Source organism: Equus przewalskii, chromosome 24 (genome assembly GCF_037783145.1).
Source record: "Equus przewalskii isolate Varuska chromosome 24, EquPr2, whole genome shotgun sequence".
Classification (NCBI taxonomy): domain Eukaryota; kingdom Metazoa; phylum Chordata; class Mammalia; order Perissodactyla; family Equidae; genus Equus; species Equus przewalskii.
The window spans coordinates 4,440,691-4,458,791 of NC_091854.1; the positions used below are offsets into that span (position 1 = coordinate 4,440,691).

Sequence of the window (18,101 nt, forward strand, 5' to 3'; positions counted from 1 at the left end):
ATTAAAACCCTCTCTCTGCTGCAATCTCGTTGTCTCAGTGTTGGTTTTCCAGGTGGTGGGCAAAAAAGAACCTGGTGCAGTAACACCTCAGCCGCTATCTTAACAGCGTAAACCCATGTACGTAGAGAAAAGCTTACATGAGGACTAAAGCAAGAACCATCTTTGTAGATGGAGATGTCATTCTACAGTGAAATACTTCAACATCCACTAGAACTCAACAACAACAATAAAATGATATCTAAAAACCTGTCAGAGAATGAAATTCCAAGTCCAGGAGGAAAAAAACTTGATGTGACAAAATGTATTTTTGTCTCTAAGCATCTGTGTACAAGCAGCAAACAAATGTCTGGGACAGGGATGGATTGAAACCCAGAGGGGCTGAACGCAGAAGTTTCATGAAAGACCTGATTCTACCGCTTTTCATTTGACTTCCAAATGTTTCCTTCTATCATATAATGGTGATTTACATAAACAAAGTTGTCTTTTGACTGGCTGAAGGCGTGTCAGGCCTTTTTCCAGTTGCTGGCTCAGAACAAAGCTTCCATGAAGCAGGGGTCCCATCTGGGTAAACTTCCTCACTCAGCACTCAGTGCCACTCACATTTAAATGCAATTAGCACCTTTTGATAACAATGAGGGAGTTCTCAGAGAAAAGCCCATTGATTGTCTATAGATGGATCAGATTTCCGTTTTGCTTTATATTTAATAGGTTCTCCTGCCTCTCTGCAGAAAATCCATGTAGAAGGAGAAAGCATTAAGACCAAAAATAATTGTCAGAATGGATAATAAGGAAGATATTAGATTCATATATTTAAGCTTCTTCCCAGGGCTAAGCTTCTAAGTTAATTATGGTTCCAAATAGAACCCTTTTTGTACAAAAATGTAAAAGAGATGGTTAGCTTTTTGTGTGTTTTGCTTTCCATTTAATGTATCTTTCTATCTCTCTGCTTCTTTTAGTGAATCTTAATTCCAGGGATCTGCACTGGGTCCCTGTTTATCTGGCTCTTATTCTCAGCCAACTGCCAGTCAATTAAAACTAAATATGTTAATATATGCTTTAAATTTTACTGACAAAATTCGATAGTAGAGATAGATACATACATACATCCATACATGTGTTTACATGTGCACAGCCTGGCCAAGGGAAAAAGACTGTCATATAACCTTCTTCTCTTCTATGGCTTCACCCCCACAAACAAACCTAGTAGATGAATTTCCAAGAATATGTAGTTTCATATAGCTGTTCAGAAAAGAATCAACTGCCTGTTTACCACACTTATCGACAATTTGTGAAAGAAGAGACCAGAAATCAGTCTAATTACCAGAGTGCCAGTTGTGCTTGTTAACACCAGCTTTGTGACCAAATGTTATTCCACAGTTGTCACATCACACGAGGGTTTCATTACTAACATAATAGTGAACAAGATCACATGAAAAGGTATTGATTGATCTGCCACACAAAGGAAGGACACACTTGTCTCTCTTATAATATGTTACATCTCTGACAATAAGCAGCAGATGTAGCCCTGCCATTCCTCTTGCTAGAGAAGTGTAATTTCGACACTGTCCTGCTTCTTTAAGCATTTGCCAATTAGGGGCCCCTTTCTATTTGCATGTGTCATCAATGGGCTGAGGAGACAAGAAATTATGCCGCTCTAGCCCTTTCTGATCTTTTAGCCAGACTCAATCGATTCTCTTGAATTGAATCCAGGAGATGCTTGGGGTGTGCACTGTGTTTACTTTATCAATTGTCATTTCTGGCAATAAAAACAAATGGCTGCTTTGTGTTAGGTTGGTTTCATGTGTTTTTCAGGAGATTCGGTTATCATTAGGCAATCCAGAAAGGATAAAGGAGAGGAAGCCAACCCCTCTCGCAGTCTCTCTTCCCTGAATTGTCAGAGTTAGATGGCAAAAGGTGCCGGTGATCTCAAGTGAACTAAAGCCCTTCTCGCCATATCAGGTCCTATATTATGGTCGTTTGTCTCTCAAAAGTTCGACAGACTTGTACTTGGCCCAGGTTTTTCAAAGCAGTAGTCACCTTTGTTTTTAAATGAACTCAGTGAATATTATAACCTGGAAGTGCATTTGTTTACCACGGAGCCAGGCACCTACACACTTACCCAGCATCATCTTATCAGATGATAAGTGAGTTATCAGGCAGAACGTGGCTCCTCACTGACTCCATTTTCCTGTTTATGCTTGTTGAACAGATACAATTTAATGAAGAATATGAGGTACTTAAAATCCATCTACCATTAATAGTTTAATTAAACTGACACATACTTCAAAAACAGAGCGACAGAAAACATTTATTTTGGTTATAAAGGGCATGGCATTATTAAAGTGCAATTAAAAACAACATTCATTTACAGTTAACAGCTAAAACAATTTATTTAACACTGGATTGTCACTTGTGACTAACTTCACCTCTTTGATGTGGGGATGTTCTGTGTCCCTGTTGATTGTTATGGTTCATTCCCTCGAATTCCAAATGGAGTGGCATTCTCAGAGCATCAGCATCTTCATTCGGTCCCTTCTGGCTTGTACGCACTGTAAAGTATGAAAATTTAACCAACTGTTTTGTAGTGGTAACAGCTACCCTGCAAATAAATTGTGATCATACAGCATATGTGAAAAGTTTCACCTACTCTGAAAACATTAGCCGAGGTTGTGCTTTCTCTTCAGGCACTTTGAACAATAGGAGGCAATGTAGTATAACCATTAAAGAATGTGGATTCTGAACCTGTGCTGCCTGGTTTCCAATTGAAGATGCCAGACTTCTCCCCAGGTAATCTCAGGCAATGGTTTCAATTTCTATGTGCCTCCTGTCTGGAAATGGAGATAAAAATAGCACTTATGTTTTCAGGATTAAATGAATAATAGATTTAAAGCACTTAGAATGCTGTTTGACACATAATAAGTGCTCAAGAATATTAACTTGGATCAATATTATCATCATTAAGTTTTGAGGATAAAAATTAAGACCTATAAAGCATAACCTCAATCAGTCGAGGATTAAATAGGCAAAAATGAATGCTCCACAAGAAGGAGTAATCCAACCATCCATTTGCACTTCAGTTTGTCCTCATGAATCTATATACTTATATAAAATTTGCAACACCTAAAATTTTGGATCCTCTCCAGAAAAGAATACATAAAATCTAATACGTGGAATGTTAGTCAATACAGATGGACTCCCTTCTGTTATAGACGAGAGAATCGAGGCCCAGAGAGGTTACGGAAGAGCAGAATGTTCAAGACCAAATGGAGAGCTGGCAACAGAAGCAGAATTAGAACTGAGCTCTCTTAGCAACCAAGGTAATATTCCTTCCACTGCTTACATCTACCATTATCCTCGCGAGTGAGAAATGGAAGTAAAAATGAGTTCCAGAACTTGTCTTTATTTCAGTCTCAGAAGTCTTAGAGCCTAGCATTGACTGAAAGTTCTCCAGTGTGGGTAACATGTGTGAGATATTTGGAGTATGGCGGTACAAGTGTCAGGAAGACCACTCAAGAATATTTGAAATGGAGGCATAGGGGACCAATATAAATTGATAAGATCAGAGCTCATAAAAGTAATTAAAAGGCACTTCTCTTATCATAACTATAATTTGGCTGTGGCCACCAGAATTTACTGACAGTCCTCCACAGAAGATACCAGAGAGCCGTTTATGGAGAAGTGAAATTTGGCAATTGAAAAAATCTAGGGTAACCTATTGATAGAAGACCCATATAAAATTTTTATCCCTGTCCCTGAAGGTAATTGGTCAGTGGATCTCAGTAGACAATGTCTGAAGACTTGGCAAGTATGAAATAAACTAGATTGGTAGACTTGAGGGAAATATGTGCTAGTAGATTTTAACTTGAATATTACCTACTTGTCGTAGCTTGGACTAGCATGCCGGGGCCGAGGAGCTTCATTAGTGCTCTTTTGAATGGACTTTGACTAATGAGCCAGCACTTATTCAGCACTATTTGTGGATCTGTCAGAAACTGTTAGGCTCCTGTTCCTCACTCTGCCCTGCTCTGAAGATGTTTCCACCTGATTTCAAGTACTGTCTAGATCTGCTCATGCCCTGAGATCAGTTAGAGGTTGATCGTTAAATACTTGTAATCATAGTGGGTCCAGACACTTCTTAGTACTCACCCACTTTTGATGCTGGAACATCACATATATGACCCTGTTGAGATCCTGACTTTCTTCATGCTGTACTTTTATGCTGGGTCCTTGACCTCTACTCCCTTTCCTCCTGGAACCTGGCTGTCTCTAACTTACTTGCTGCTTTCTGCTTGAGATCTCAGGTCATGCTTCACTTCTCCACACACCTGTGTGATAAGAGTATTTTTATGTAAAGTTGGGGGAAGAGGACACAAGAGAAATGTGAAAAAAACAAGGCCTATTGACCTGGAACATGAATAAGACAGACAGTTATGAACCATTAGATAATCAGGCAGGCTTTGTAAGGTGTTCAGTTGTACCAGATGACACATAAACAACAGAATAGTTACAAGAGAGAGTGGTAGATACAGGGTAGACATGTCAGGCTAGGCTTTCCAGAGACCACAGGACTTGGGCTGATCTTCAGAAGTGCTCAAGGTCTTTAGACAGGCAGAAAAAGGTTGAATGAAATACAAGTGAGAGAAACATTAGGAATTAAGAGAGAGAGGCAACAGTGAGCCCAGGGTTGGGGAAAAGGGAAGAAAGAGGGGCAGAAAGGAGAGTGCTGAGACCAAACCAAAAACTGGTACTGAAAAGTATGGGTTAAAGTTGGACAGGTATACAGAGCTGTTTAATGACTGACCTTTCTATTTAGTTATTTCCATATCATAATCTAAGAATAAAATAAAAGAAAGAAAAGTTCATGACAATTGAACTACAATAGGGTTTTAGGAATATGGGCTATTCCTGCACAGGTTTCTCCTGTAAAGTCCTCCTAATGGGTACAGCAAAGGTGTGGTAAGAAATTAAAATAGGAAGGATGTTATGGAGCTTCCTGGCTGGGCTGTCCTTTCTTGCTTCACCTTATTGAGTACATAGAGCTATTAAAATTGCACAACCCAATTTCCAGCAAAAGAGTCTAGGTCAACTGATTTAATTTCACCCAGACAATCTTGCCAGCTCACTCAGTGAATCAAACAATAATCCTCTAGTTAGTGGATCAATAAGAAATTAAGAAGCAATTAAAGAGAAATGAAAAAAACTTAAAAATTTACATCGATCTGGCAGTAAGGTTTTGTTCATCTTAGAAAATCAAGGTTTAGAAACAATCGAAGGCATTGTCCTGTCCTTGCCTTCTTTCTGTTGGTTTGAAAATTTTTAAAAGAAAAAGTTAGTGAAAAAAAACAGTAAAAATATAAAGAACTTTAAGAGTTAAAACTCAAACAACAAATAACATAATTTCATTTATATTGAAATATAAAATATCTTCTCTTCCCAATGGTTTAAGCAAAGAGCTAAATGGAAACAGTATAGTTTCTGGAAATACCTGTACTATGTAGAGCTGCAATAGAATAAGAATCTGTTTTCCAAATAATCATTTCATTTGCAGCCCAGAGGCCACATTTCAAAATTAAAACTGTCACCTTCAACTAAGATCGTTTCAGTTCCAATCTCTCTCTGAATAACCAAAGCTTAGAAGCACTATTTACTTCACCCACCAAAACAAAAAAAACAAAACAAAAGTTTTTTTTTTTTTTAAAAACAAGAACCCTTCATATAGTGTCCAGTTGTTATCTTTCCCAGGTCTAGTAATTATAGCTGCAAGCTGGGAAATAGAAATACATGCTTTGGTCTATTTCTCCTACTGAAATGTTGGCTAACCTGTGATAAGTTGTTTAACCCCACTGGCTCTGTGGATCCACCTCTGTTTAAAAGGTGAGGAGAAGTTGTTGCTTAGCTATGGAAAGTGCCTAGTGCAGGTGAGTGAGCGCAAGTCTATTAAGCGCACAGCACAGAGACGTGATGTAATAATGAAATAGCGTGATTTTTAAAGCAAATCTTTAATTCAAGGATCAAACCTAGTTATCATGAGCATCTAGAAAAATTTCTCTGAGTGAAAGAAGATAGCCCTTTCCTTAAATGGATCACCCATAACAACAACAAACATGAAAGTACAATAAAGGTGGAAAGAAAGTTAAGTGAAAAAAACAATGCAGTTTTCTTCTCAAGGAGGGCCTAGAAAGAAGCCAGCATGTCCTGAGGTTTCTTCTCAAGCAGGCATAATCATTGTGCACGACTGCTCTCATTTCCCCGCTGCAGAATAAAGCAGCAGACAATTACTGAGCATTACCTATTTTCTGGGCACTGATCGCGGTGGGGGCATGGGTTTCAGAAGGTTCCGATGTTGGATGAAGTGTTGTATGCCATAAATGACTGTATTTCCTCTTCTGATTTAAAGGTGTTTTATTAGACAATACATGCCATCTTTTCTTTATGTTTCACACTAAATCTTTCAAATAGAGAGGTATTATGTGAGAAGCTGCGTGGGGTGCTTAAAGACCTGCACGCCATCAGGAATGCAATTAAAATTGGCATTTATAAAAGTATATTTTGATTCCTAATCCTGTTTTTACAAGTGCAAAATCACATTAGAAAACAATGTGATGCTAATTAAAGCTTTGTCACCCATAAGACCTTAGTGAATTGCATTTGTAATAGGCTCTGATGCAGAAGCAATTTCTGCCAGGGAAACTTAAGCAGAGTATGTGACTACATTTCCTGTTACTCTGTTAAAATCAAAGCTACAGTTATGTATATTACTGTCGTGTTCTTATCTCTAAACTGGACTTGAAATGTCATGTCATCTAAAGTAAAATTCAAAAGCTGAAAAAAAAGTATTGCATTTTATTTGCATAAAAAGCAATCAGAAGGCCAGAGATACTGTTGATTTTTACTGATAAAAATTAAGAGGACTCATTGAAATATCAACATATACTTCAGATCATATATGCATCCCACCTTGCAAGAACAAAAATGGCTATTGGGAGAAAAAAACAAAAAGGAATTGGACTTTGTTCTCCTGTTTATATAAAAGTCACCTATAATGTTTTAAAGGCTGAATAAAATAACTTTTTTATTCCTACATAGTTTAAGTATGTGAGTTTTTGTAGGATTTTCAGGTCAGTCCTAACCTACCCACACCACGGTAATTAGTAAAATCCCAGATATAATGGGCACTCAAACATAAATGCAGGCTCAGTTCCTCTTGATTCCAGGAGCATCACCAGAGCTCTGATTATGGATGGAGAAAGAAACCACACAGATTAGAATCTGAAAACCACCCAGAGCCTGCCTTGACCTTTACAAATGACCACTAACGTTACTTAACTGCTTTATTAATGTAGATGTCTGGGTGTATGTGTGTGCAATTTAAATAGTCTTGGAGCATGCCAATTTTATACTGAAAATCTCACTATAGTAACAAGTAACAAAACCCACATCATTTTTCATGATTGACCCAAACAGGATGGTTTCAGACATCAAGAACAGAAGTAATGTGGCCTGGAGGAAGCAAAATGGACACGGATAATTGATACCTATGAGAGTAATTATATGGAAGTCTTAAGCTCTTAAAGATTCTCAGTAAGTGATAGTGCATTAAAGTTATTTTTAAATATTCAGATATGAATCCTTGAGGTTTGTTTCAACATGTGGTTATAGACAAACATCTAAGCAATAAAAGAGTGTCCAGACCAGCATGCCTTTAGCCTTTGCCAAAAAGTAAAAAAATCTATCTATGCATATATGTATATCTTGATCTCGAGTCAGAGAAATGAATAAATGGAGATACAAACATTTGAAACAGACGAATTGATGTAATTCTGACAAAGAAATGCACCCAGCAGATAGGACAGCAAAGAAGTAACCCCGAAAGTGACCAAAATAAGAAGAATGCTGTGAATATGGACAAGGCTGGGTTAGGGACTGGGAATCAGAAAGTTGTGCACAAGGCAAATAAAAATAGCCAGAGATTTAACAGCAGTGTATGAACAATAGGTGAAAAAGAAAAAAAAAAACATCAAATGAATCCAATATTTGGAAGACAGAAATGTTCTATGGTAAGATGAAGGAACGTGCAGGGGGAAATAGGCATGAGACCAAAGGAAAAGAGTACGTATTTCATCTTGCGAGGGAGTGGCAGCCATTGAAAAGACAACCCGTAATTATAGTAAACCTAATAAACAAAGTAAATATAAAGAGAAGGGGAACTGAAAATAGAAAAAGGAAATTATGTGGTTATTTTCTTCCCTTTAAAGCTACATTGCTCTTCCTTTTGTATTCTGCTTTTCTCATCCTTTTATTTCTCTTCAAGAGGAAGAAACAAGCAAAAATAATTTGCAATCATAGATTATCAGTACCCATAGTCCATCTGTTTAGTGAAACCACAACAGAATGTGTGAGGGTGTTTGTATTTGGGCAGAGATGGGTGGGCACTATTATGTACCAATGAAACAATCTAATGTATAAAACCCAGATTCTGTTCAGTAATAAATTCCACTGTCTATGTTATAATCCTGCTTGAAAATGCTCATAGGAATTCAACTTAAAGAATTCTCTTTCTCTCTTTTTTTTTTTAAGAAGTCAATTGTTTCTGTGATGAATATTCACAATACATGTCCCCACAAAGGACAGCTAATGCATCCAAAAGTGAAACCGGTAAACAGCCACTGGCAATAGAAATTTATGGAATTAGAAAAACCGGACTGGTTAAAATACATGGCTGAATTCATTGTTACAAAATGATTGGATTCATGTCTCATCAAATTTACATTGTGAAGACTGAATATAGTATGATTAGGCATTATTTTAACAACTACATTAAAATACAATTTAAAATAAAATGGCCCTTCATATCATACTAATATCAGTGTTTTAAATAACAAAGGACATTTTTTTAAAGGAAAGGATTAGCATTTTGTTTCAATCAGTGCAAGCAATGAGATTCCAGTTGGGGTCTCAAAGATTCAGGATTTTATTAATATTCCAGAGATGCATTTGTGTTGCCTCTGGGTACACTGAAAAGCCACTTAAGCCGCACTTAAAACAGCACTACAGGATCAAATTGACGTGCATCAGCCATTTACAATAAAACTTGATTATTATAAAGGCATACATATTTGCATAATTACATGTTTGATTTTTTGATAATGCAGCATACAGGACAAAACGTTGCTTCATGTAGAAACAATCATCAAAAAGCCCCATCTGCTGTAGTATTTACTGCACTGCACACCGATCAGAAATGTTGAAGATGGAGTGCTGAGTATCAAAGAGAAAAAAGCCTGAGTTGTATTTACACAGGCAGTATGGCTGGCTGGATCCTGTAGAAAGGCTGGATCATCTAGAAATAAAATTCAGGCAAAGTGTGGTATAAAAAAAGAAGAGCCACACATCTTCAAACATAGAATGAGCACCTTCGTGAATATGGCATAAGATCTTTGGATGTCAGTTTACATGATGTCATCCTTGCATTTAGTAAATTCTCAGATTCTAGATTCTATATTTAGAAATGAAACACTTTAGAGTAATTGCTCATGAATAGGGTTATCCTTGGAGAGGCTTCCATTATGTGTAGCAGTGGATTTGGAAAGGAGAAAAAAAAACCTCTGTTTTTCATTGTGCACTAAAATGAGGGTAGTAACAGCAATTACCTTGGATCATGGAATTATAGATGATTTTTTTCTTTTCTTTTCTTCTTCTTTATGTGTTTTTCCCCTTAAATAGTCTTCCTAATTTTTATGTAGTGTACATTTAAAAACTGTGTAAAATAAAAAGAAAAACATGAAAATATAAAAGTTAGAGATCTATTTTCTAAAAGATCTGTTCTTAGGAAAGGAAAAAAACAAGGGAATGCACACGAAAGATACTAACATGCAAAGCAAACTTTCAGAATGTTTTGCAGAGCACTTAGCAGAGTGGAAGACACACCTGTGGGATGAATAGACACTGTTGGGTCATGAGGGTGATGATGCTGTCTTATTATGGGTGAAATTAGGCCACAGATCATAAGGACATAGTGTCAAAATGGAGGTGCACTTCTCAGGAGGGCGACATACCTCTTCATCAAAATTCCGTTAATTCAGGTCCTATAAGAATTGTTTAAAACCACAAATATTCTCATCTCGGTCTTTTGCTATGTGAGTCCACAAAGAGACCTGACTTAAGAAAAGGAATCCTATAGATGAAGAACAAGTAGTGAATTAGGGAAATTCAGAAATTGTGAACTTGAGATGAATTAAATTGGTGTCCATTGCTAGTTCCAAGCCCACCCCTCCACCAAAAAAGAACTGAAATATTACTCTAATCATAGATTTACTATTATAGACAGAAGAAATCAAGTCTTGTTTGTATTCTGTACAAGTATTGAGAATTAACAAAATAAAAGTCTAATAATACTAAGTTTTGTTCAAATAAGAGTGCCCTGGCGGAGAGCTGGGAACCAAAAGGAGCAAGGACCATAAATCAAACTCTGGGAAATTCTGGACCTAATGCCCCTGTGACATTGGCAGCTCCATATCCACTGTTTCTGCCTGGAACTCACTGCAGGAAGTTAGAGCCACACCAACAGAAATGGTCACACAGGCAGCCTGGCAGGAAAAGAAGGCTTGTGGGGAGGAGCTGGCTGCTCTCTGTGGATGTTCTGTACGCTGATGAGAGGCCTGAGCATCAGAGAGGACAATGCATAAGGGCCATGGTCACGGACGCCACCCATGCATATCTTATATCTTGCCACTGTGTCCAAAGATCCAAAGCCACATCAGCTGTCTTGGGAACAGAAATTTTTGACTGACACCCATTTCTTAAGATCTGGAAATATGTGCATGTGTTTGCGTGTGTGTGTGCATGTACACGTGTGTGTGCGTTGGGAGGAAAGCATTTGGAAAATATGCCCTGGTTCCCTAGAAAATCCTTTTTTTTCTTTTTTACCTATAAATATTAGTATTAGATTCCCTTTTAGGGGGCTCATCACTTATTTTTGAAGTCTTCTTTTTTCATTTTTAATAAATTTCTTTTCCTATTATAAAAGTAGTACACATTTAGAGAAGAGTATCTATAGCATGTAGGAAAGGACAAAGAGGAAATTTTAAACTATTAGCAATTCCACTTTTTACTTAGCTTTCAAATTTCCCATAGAAAAGCTACAAAATATTCTTAAAGTTAAAAAAAAAACTTTGACTCATTTAGAATACCTCTTTAAAAAAATTAAGTTTTTTATGATAAAATAAATAAATGTCAATCATAGACAGTCACGCAGCGCTGGTAAAATTTATAGCGCCCATGCTTCGGACAGCCCTCTTCTGGGCTCCTTTGCCCAATACTCCTCCAGTGGGTAAGGAGTTCACAGGGCCAAGGGAAAGTGCCCCCAGCCCACTCATAGAACATGCTCTGGAGAACCAGAGCCCAGAATTCTCTGCCCAGAAGCCACCTCCAGGACCTTCGCATCTTCCCTGGGCATTCCTGGGGTGGGCTGCATTGCGGTTGGCTATGCCTTCAGGTCTGCGGGGTAGCCAAGTGGGCAGTAGATTGCAGACGACGTGGAGGGAGCTTGGACAGTCAGACTGGGATGTCCACATGGGTGCTCATGAGGCCCCTCAGAGTGTGGGACTCTGTTTCAGGTGGTAAGAGAAGTGGACTAGGCAGTAGAATGAGGATTGAAGTGGAGCTTAGCAGAGTCTGAAAATAACATATTTGAATCAGGCCATCTAGGTCATTATGATGATATATTTGTTAAGAAAGGAGAATAGAACCTGTCTCATTTAATAGTTGTGTTAACTTGGTTTATAACCCTTAAACATTTTGGTGTATGGTATGTTGGCCTATATATGTGCTTTTGCTCCTGGAACTGTAAATGTTGGGGACAGACCTGATGGCAACAAAAAATCTGTACAGCAGGGTTTTCTGCAGTTAAGCAACAGTAGTTTAGTTTTGAATATTTCCATGTTTCCTCGTGGAAAACAAACAGAGCAACAAGAGAATGCACAAAAATAGCCACAAATTCTATTTTCTCTGAAACTAGGAAACAGAAAATATTTTATAATCTTCAAAGGTAACTGAGACCAATGGAACTCGCAAGCTGCCCTGTAGAACATTGAGACAGAATGATGAGAAGGTGTGGACAGGCTGAGGGCTGAGTGGATGCAGATCTCAAAAATCCCCAGAAAGCATACAATGCTAAGAGGAAAGGACTCCATACTAAACAGGAACTGCTGGGAGCTAAACTGAGATCTTAGGGAACCAAAAAAATGGTGGGAGAGGCAGAATGAGAGGTGAGGAAAGTGCCCGTTGGGGCCCAACGGTACAACTTGGAAAGCTACCACAAAAACAAACAAACAAATAATAAGTAAATCAATAAAAGTACCTTCTAAAAAGAGTGGATGGTCTTGGAAGGTAAGGCAGGTACCCATGTGGGTGGGAAGATGGGCGGCAGCTGATGAAGGAACCAGGCAAATGCAGGATTGGCTGAATAAATCCTCTTGAATTAAATTAGGTTCTAGAAGAAAGACACCTTATTTTAAGGAAAATATCTATCTCTGTAGCAATAAAGTGTTTTTGACCTATGAAATCTTGAAGGATACATTGCGCCTTCTCCTTTCTCCAAGAAACTCAAGCTACTACCAAATCTAGAAAATCCAACTCATTCAATATGAGCATCAAACAAAGAATAAGCACAACACACAGACAAAGACACTACAAGGAAAAATATTCTAAAAAATTTTCTACAAATGAAGAAACTTCAACACAAAAAAACTATCCACAAAGCAGATGATTATAACCCAATCTTGAAATAATACGGAAGCAGTTATGAAAGAAAACCACTAAACAGAAACATAAGAAATCATGGAAGTGTTGCTTAGACCAAAAGTGTCAAAAATAGGAGAAGGTAAAGCAGTTACTGGCAGAACTCAGGAAAGAATTGGATAAAATAAAATTATTTCAGAAATGAAGCTTAATTGTTAGCACATGGGGGAGTAGACACTACAGAGAGTAAAAGACAGGGCAGAAACAAGGAAAGCAAGCAAAGGGAAACAGAAAAGAAGAAAGAAATTAAAAGATAATCATAGAGAAAAAATGGTGAATATAGAAGACAAAGGACATTCAATTTGTGCATTAGTAAATTCTCCCTCAAAGAAAACCAAAACGATATAAATATAATTTAAGAAAAAATAAATATAATTTAAGAAACCTTTCCTGAAATGGAAGAAGAATTGAGTCTACATGATGAAAAGGCATCAGGAAAACTGACTCCATATGATCAACAATGAGATGTATATTAATTAACTGGGGCTTGTAATCTTAGTGTCAAAGTTGAGTTTTGGCTAATAAGCATAACAAAATAAAGAAGAAAATTTGCAATGTTAAGGGGGATAATGAAATTCTAACGATGTGCATATATATGCATCAAAAATGGTAGCAACTATAATAAAGCAAAGTTTGCAGAAATTCGTGGAGAAATAGAAAGACATCAGCTGTAGGAGGCTTCAATTTACCAACTTTGGTCCAAGACAGATCAAGTGAACAAAAAATAAGTAAGAACAGAGAGGACCCAAACACCATAATCAACAAGGTGGAGGAAAATTTGTTCACATCACTCAGAATTTTGGACTATTTGTTACCCCAGCATAATCATTCTACTCTTGTTGAAACTCACCTCTGAGATGACTATATGCAAGCATCACAGTTAATGGGGAGACTACAGTATCACTTCCATCAAAGTGAGGAACATGGTATGCTTCTTGATCATTTCCTCTAACACCACTATATTTAATATTTAGTATCAGAAGTATTCACTAATGAAATTAAAAAATAGAAGGAAATTGAAGATAAAAAATTACAAATAGGTAAATCTATCACTATTTATATGAGTGTTTAGCCAGAACTGTTTGAGAATCAACTGAAGACTATAAAATACATGAAAGAACTTATTATTTAATGTGGATTAAACTAAACCTATCTGTCTATCTATCTACTTCTATTTTTATGGCTTTCATATATACAAACAATCAGATAGAAAAGATTAAAAAAACTAAAACTCCATTAATAATAGCAAAATAGGTAAAATATCTATGGAAAACATAACTAGGAATGTAGACAATCTATACAAGGAAAGGTGTAAAACTCACTTGATGAACTCACAATGTAAACTTTTAACTTCAAACATCATGAATCTATTGCCAATGTGCTATGTATTCGTGATAGTTAATTTTATATGTCAACTTGACGGGACCACAGGGTACCCAGGTATTTAGTCAAACTTTATTCTGGGTGTATCTGTGAGGATGTTTCTGTATCAAATTAACATTTGACTAGAGAGACTGAGCAAAGGAGATTGCCCCCCTAATGTGGGTGGGCTTCATCCAATCAGTGGAAGGCCTGAAGAAAACAAAAAAGCTGACTCTCCCAACAGTCAAAGGGAACTCCACCTACCTGACTGCTTGAACTGAGATATCAGCCTGTTCCTGCCTTTGGACTCAAACTGAATCATTGACTCTTCTTGGGTCTGGAGCCTGCCAGCTTTTGGACTGAAACTTCCACCATCAGCTCTCCCAATTATCAAGCCTTTGGACTCAGACTAAAACTACACATCAGCTCTCTTGGGTCTCCAGCTTGACAAATGCAGATCTTGGGACTTCTTAGCCTCCATGATCACATAAGCCAATTCTTTACAATAAATCTCTCTCTATATATACATCTCTATATATGTAGAGTTCTATTAGTTCTGTTTCTTTGGAGAACACTAATAAAGTATTCAAAATGAAATACAATGTTAAAAAAGAACCTTTTAGCACAATCAAAGATAATCAGTATATTTCTTCTTCTGAGGATGAATTTTTAAATGTCAAACTTCAGGTATTCACAGTTCCAAGCCACTTTTTATTTTATTCTTATGCAAAAGGTCACTAAATAGAGATGTTAATGTACCAAAGTAGGCTAGAGTGGATAATAGCATAATAGTCCCAGGAATGCTGGTAACTGTTGCTTGAAGAGTTGCTGACTTTGAAGTGAAATTTTATCCCAAAGCGGTACCATCTTCTACTCCTCACTCTTTGATCGTACATGTCACCTCAGGCAATCTCTTTTCAGTCAATCAAAAAAACACTTATATGGCTGCAAAAATCATTAAGTTATTCAACAAATAATTATTTAGTGCTACTAGGTGACAAGCACTCTGACAGGCACTAGATATGTTTTGGTCAATTATTCAGAGCCTTCTACAGTCAGGTAGAAGAAATAGCAAGAAACAAATAGCAATAAAATAAGTAAATAAATATATATTTACAATTTATGGAAACAAACAAGACACAGAGATAAAGAATGAATGGGAGATTGATGAAGATAAAGTTATCAGGCAAAGTTTCTCTGAAAAGATGACATTAAGCCAGCACCTAAGGGATATATGAGTCATTTATGAGAACATCAAAAAGAGTGGAGTTCTAAGCAGAGGGAACACCGTGTGATGCATTGAGATGAGAAAGAAACCAGTTTGCTTGAGAAAATGTCAGGAGTGAGTGAATCTAGAGTATGGCAGGTGAGGGAATACTGTGTAAGACCAGCTTGGGGAGCTGGGCGGGAGATCGACTGGCAGGGCGATAGCCACACTGATGTGCCTGGACTTAAAGTGCAAAGAGAGATGCTATGTCAGGGAATGTCATGCTGGGATTTATGTTTCAGGGAAGACTATTCCTGTGATTGTGGACAGAATCGATTAAGGATGGGAGTGACTGTTCTGGCTGCATGGAGGTCGGTTTGGATGTACTGCAGTAGTTAAGTTTAAAATAGTGATAACTTGGACTAGAGGATGGCAGTGAAGACGGGGAGAAGTAGAGTTCCTTGAAACACATTTAGGAGACAGAGATGATCGGACTTGGTGATCAATTAGATGTAGAGGAAGAAAGAGAGGGAGGAACTGTGAGTGACTCCTAGGTTTTAGGTCTGAACAACAAGGTAGATGATGGTGCCAAAGAAAGGGAAGATAGAGGGAAGTTTTTGGAGGGAAATAAAAACTGAGTCTTGGATATATTTATGTCAGGTGACCATGAAGAATCCATGAGAGGGTGTAGATAGATAGGTATATGAATCAAGAGGTTAGAGGAAAGGTTAGAGCTAGAGGTAAAAATGTAGGCGTTATTGGCCTGAAAATGGTATTTTGAATCACGAGAATGGGCAATGTTATTAATGGAAACCTAAGGTTAGGGGCCCAGATCAGAGTAATGACGAAGTTCCATACTTAGAGATATGATATACAGAGGAGATGCAAAGGAGATTTAGGAGGAGCAGGTAGAGAAGCAGAGAAAACTCAGGGAAGTAAGGAACAATGTAAGCCAGGAACAGACAGAATTTTGAAAGAAGAGTCAATTATTGAACCTTGCTGGAAGTTCTAATGAGATGAAAATGTGGATTTTGCAATATGGAGGCCATGGGTGACCAATTGGGTTGTAAGGCTGAATGCCAGTTTCAAGTGAATTACAGCGTAAACATGAAGTGAAAATAGTGAAAACATTGTGTATACACAACTACTTTGTGGAGTTTTAATGTGAAATAGAAAGAAGAAAGGGATAGAAGCTGGAGGGAAATGTGGAGTGATAGAGAGCTTTTTAATTTTGTTTTTTAGGATGGTAATATCAGCGTTGTGTTTATATGCCGATGGAAATAATTCAGGAAAGAAGGTATGACAGAAGCATCGAAGTTCCTGAGAAGGTGAGAGGAATGGAATTCCAAGCATGAATTGAAGGACAGGCTTTTGATTAAAAGAGGACAGACTCCACTATAACGAGGGAAGGAAAAGATAGGAATCATGGATGGAAGCTTTCAGATTTTGTGATAGAAAGCTCCTATGCTTCTCAATGAAGTATGAGGTGAGCAGAAAGTAAGGGGTGGTACCTTCAAGGAGGAGGTGATGGTTGAGCGAGTCTTCAAAGAAGAGTAGGTGTTCACCAGGCAGGTGGTGGCATACGGGAGGAGAAATGGGGTAGAGTGAAGGGGGCTGAGTAAGGGGCATTCCTGATGAAGAATAATCTGTTGACAAAGTCACCAAAGAAAGATGACAAACAACCTGGTGCATTAGGCAACATTAAATAGTTTCAATAGATTAATATAGCTGGAGCAGAGGATACAAGAGCTAAGACAGAAGGCCTTGGATGAAATGCTGAGGAGTTTGGACAGTGTTCAATAGGCAATATGAAGCCACTGAAAGCTGTAAGCAGTCATAAGAAAAATGTTAGTCAGACCACAATGCAGATAATGCATTTGAGGGATTTAAAACTAGTGACAAATCAGTAAGGAGATTACTGCGGTGGTCCAGGTGAGAGATGATGACGTCCTGAAGTAAGGAACGGAGCAGAAAACGCAGATTAGAAAGTTATTAGGAAGGTTTGTTTGGCAGGACCTAGTTACCAGATAGTGATAATTGTATAGGGAGACTAAATAGTGAGAGGAAGTGAAAGTTTAGGGCATAATCCTGGTGAGCAGCAACAGTTAAAATGCATCAGAGAAGAAACAGCAAGAGAGGTGGCAGAAGAATCAGGAGGAAATGGAGTTGTCACAGAGTCAAGGAAAGAGAAAAATATAAGTAAGAGTGATCATGTAGAAAGCAGAAAAATGTAAAGACTTCAGGACCTCAAAAAGAATGCTATGCATTGTAACTATTATTGGCAAAAAGGAAAACAAATGAGAAGTTTTTAAATACTGTGCTGAGGGAGAATGTACAGAGTTGGTAATAAGGAATTCTAAAAGGTAAATAAAAATCAGTTTTAAGGGACTCATCATTACAAATTTGTTTAGCATGAAATAAAGTATCAATGGCATCTGTGTTATTTTATGTTACTAAATATGAAACAGTTATGATAACTTTTTCTGATTCACTCACTATCTTACTCCCCCAACTCTATTTTTCTCTTCAGGTCATAGGTTCCTCAAACATAATTTCTCCTTACCACGGGGATTTTCAGGAATGTGACCTTCAAGGTCGGGCAGGAAATACTGTATCTGAGAATAGGTTCTGCAACCAGTTAGCCACTGAAGCTCCCTAGGCTTTTGTTTCCTCATCTGTAAAATGAAGTATTTGAATTAGATGACCTCTAGGTCTCTTCCGTGGTGAGACATCT

General features: G+C 37.6%; 1 long non-coding RNA gene across 1 annotated transcript; it reads right to left on the reverse strand.

Annotated features, from left to right (window-relative positions):
* Window positions 1-2,371: 2,371 nt before the first annotated feature.
* LOC139079192 (uncharacterized) lies at window positions 2,372-3,250 on the reverse strand. Its single transcript, XR_011532564.1, has 3 exons — window positions 3,121-3,250; window positions 2,648-2,828; window positions 2,372-2,549 (listed from the first exon to the last, which is right to left on the reverse strand). It is a non-coding gene; the product is annotated as an uncharacterized lncRNA (long non-coding RNA).
* Between the last annotated feature and the right edge of the window lie 14,851 nt (window positions 3,251-18,101).